Genomic DNA, 3,453 nt, shown 5'->3' with positions numbered 1-3,453 from the left:
TCAAAGCCTTCACCTGAATTGTGAATACCTGTTAAAGGTAAAATGCTTTTCTTCATATGGCACCTTCTAAATGATGGCACCTTTGTTAAGGAAGCATTGAAATAGGCTCACAAGGCTGCAGAGATGCACAAAGAACACACCAAAGCTTTGTGAGAAGTGAATGGTTGTGAGAACAAAGTCTCATTGCTGGAAATATAAAATTTTTTAAAATGCTTGTTATTTCCCTAAAGAAGCCTGATACGAATCATCTCGTTGATATTTTAATGGACTTATATGGTACAAATATTCTGATTAAATCAGAAAAAAACATAATGACTTCATTATCAGATACATTTTTGTTCTATTTAAATTCATCCATCTATCAAAAATGCTCAGTGAAATACTAGAAGGGCACTCACTAGTTGCAAAACAGATTAATTTCAAATTCTAATGGACAGGAATTGATCTAATCATCACATCAGGATTCTTAGAGAATTAAAAAAGCAACCAAAACCCACTAAGAAGTCAAATGTTTTGCTTTTTGGACACTGATAGCTATAAAATGTGGAGAAAAATCTTTTCCCTTGCTCTGATTTTAAGACATTCGTCTACATGTCAATTGTCTACATGAAAAAAAACCCATCTTCTTCATTGTAAGAAAGCTGTGCTCTCCCTGCTCCAGCCTTTAGAATATTTTGTTCTAGTTAGAAAAACTAAGCTTCACAGAAACCATGTTATTCCGTGTGAAGCTAGAACAGACCTGAGACTGTGGCTTTGAAGGAGTGCAGAATGTCAGAACATGAGGGCTGGTTTATGATCTGAACCAGGAGTTCACCAAGGAGCCCTTGGGACCTGGTTTTGGTCCTTTGACATCTGGCTGCTGCTGAAGCACTCTGTCAGTGGGAAGTGACTGGGAGATGTCTGTGAAGGAAAGGTCAGGAGAAATGTCTGGCTCCAGAGAAGCACCCCAAATGTGCAGAGAACCTCATGAGGGGTTGGGGCTCTGGGCACTGGTCCTCTGCTGGTGGCAACGTTCCCCTTGGGTTTCTAATGTGTGATGCACCTGGGAAATGCTCTCCAGGAGGCTTGCCTTTGATCACATGAACTTAAACCATATTGCTAAATTTTAATGGTCTTCAGTAGTCTTCAGCCTGCATTCTACAGGGTGCCCTGATACTATACACAGCAGATGAGATTTTTGGAAACCTCCTCTCCTTCCCTCCCTGCTGTCTGGCCTATCTCAGCCTCAAGCCACCTCAGTCTGTTTCCCCAACCAAAAATACATTTTTTGCAGTCCTGTGCAGTTAGTCTTGGCTCCCTCAGACCCTTTCCTCCCGCCAACCAATTTCTGCCAGAGAGGTTCTTGCAGGTTTTCACATGTTGCCTACAATATGCTCAGTAGGTCCTTCTCTCTGCTCTCCTAACCTGCCCAGGGTTGCTGCTGGACCTGCCTTGTCCTGCAGGCAGGTTGCACAGTGGCCACCTGGTGAGCCAGCTCCTCTCTTGGGACACATCCAAGCTTGCCATCAACAAGCTGAGCTGGCATGAAGGGGGAGATCTCCAGCACTTGTGTCCATGAAAAGCAGTGGAAAGGGAAACAGGCAGGCAGCACCTGAAGCAAATCAAACTCCTTGCAGTTCCCTTCTCGCATCTATGAATGGCTCAAACTATCACTGAACTTCATTCCCTCGTGACAATACCACAGAGCTGCTGACAAAATCTGTTTGCATTTTTCAAGCTGCTCTTTTAAATATTGTGGAGAGCAGGCAACTGCTGCGTGGTTGCCATCATCCTTTCTGCTGCACTCTGGTAACTCTGCTTGTCCATGGTATGGCTATATGCCCACCAGAACTAGTGAAAATTCCCATTCCTACCTTATCCATAAATGCATGGCATTCACCTGTGTGGTTGCAGGCTTTTACCCTTGTTACTCTTATCTCCCACCCCTACTTCAATGCCTATTACACTCATTTGCAATTACATTGCATAGAACTAATGTAATTACTTTGCAAAACTGATTAGTATCTAACACCTGCTCTACTTCTAATTTAAATAACTGCCTTAAAATTATTCATGAGGACACTAATTTGCTGATGCTTCTCTTAGGCTAATCCTTGCTTTGGCAGTACAGGTAACAGTGCCTGGTTTTATGTTTTCTTTTCTCCTTAGGACAGTGCTTTCAGTTGCTTATAACTCTGTCTATCTTCTAATCCTTAGACATATTTTCCTTAGGAATGTTTCAACTGAATTGTTGAATCAGAACAAAGTAAGGAAAAAATCCTATCTTGTTGATGCTAAAAATGTTCTTAAAACAATTTTTAGCAGAGTTAGCAGATTTCTTGGTCATTTGCAGGCAATAGAGCACTGAAAGGGTCAGCCTTTTATATGAAGAGATCAAACCTCAGTCAGTACCAGGGGTGATGCAGAAGCAAATCCCATTTCTATCACAAACCTTCCCAGAATTTCAGTGAATTGATTTATGCAGTGGGGTACCTGGCTCCCCTTCTGCTGTCCCAGCTGTAGGATTTAGCTGACAAAATCTGAGCATGTATAAACTCACATTAAAAAAGATACTGAAGGTTTTCATGAATAGGGATATATTTTCACTAAACTAGCAAGAAACCTGTCTGCAACTCTATTCTGCTCCCTTAACCAATGTTCCTCTGCCCACCTGAAAGCACAAAACCAGCAGAAATTCTCAGCTTAACACAGAAAAATATTGAATAGCAGTAAAGAAGAAAGAATATGTTTTTTCAGTTTTACTTTCATCATGTCCACTTGGCATTGGTTCTGAAATATTAAATGTTCATGTTTTACAGGTCTTGCATTACTGAAAAATTAGAGTGAAGACAAGAACAAACCAGATTAGAGCTCCTCCGTAATTATAGACTGTAATTCTAGCACTGATGCTCTTGAAGAATATACATTTATGATAATTAAAACTCAGGAAAATCTTCATAATGAGAGTTTTCATCTTCACACCTGTTACGGTTTTGCAAGCTGCACCAATCATTTTTAGATATATTTTTGGATATGGCTGTGTAAGATACAATTTTTCTTCAACTTGTAGCAATTTGGAGTAAAACAAAGTGCTGCCACTTAAAATTTTTCAGTGCCCTTTTACTGAGCTTAGACCATTTCAAATGACATTTCCCAGGTAGCAGGGGAACAAATCATCAGCAGGGCAGTCATGTTTAGCTGCTCATTAATGAAATCAGTGTTCTGAAGCATGGATTGGCAGACTGAACAAAGCTAAAGCAATTACTAAACTCTCTGCAGAAAGGTGTAGAAAATTGAGGGTCTCATTTAAATTGTTAACATCTTACCAGTACTAGATTTGAACCCAAGAAACAATTAATTTGATCATCTGCCATACATACTAATTATAATGATGATGAAACAGTTGAGAAGACACTTCTCATTTGGTGGGAAAAGGAGATAGGAAAATAATGTAACATGCAGTTGGTAGTGTAT

General features: G+C 40.1%; 1 long non-coding RNA gene across 1 annotated transcript; it reads left to right on the top strand.

Moving 5' to 3' along the window:
- Positions 1-2,061: 2,061 nt before the first annotated feature.
- Positions 2,062-2,943, top strand: LOC138113280 (uncharacterized). Its single transcript, XR_011152088.1, has 2 exons — positions 2,062-2,110; positions 2,799-2,943. It is a non-coding gene; the product is annotated as an uncharacterized lncRNA (long non-coding RNA).
- The last annotated feature ends 510 nt before the right edge of the window (positions 2,944-3,453 follow it).

The sequence above is a fragment of the Aphelocoma coerulescens genome, chromosome 7 (genome assembly GCF_041296385.1).
Source record: "Aphelocoma coerulescens isolate FSJ_1873_10779 chromosome 7, UR_Acoe_1.0, whole genome shotgun sequence".
In the NCBI taxonomy this organism is placed as follows: domain Eukaryota; kingdom Metazoa; phylum Chordata; class Aves; order Passeriformes; family Corvidae; genus Aphelocoma; species Aphelocoma coerulescens.
Note: the sequence above shows the minus strand (reverse complement) of the source record. Positions and strands in the feature narration are given on the sequence as shown.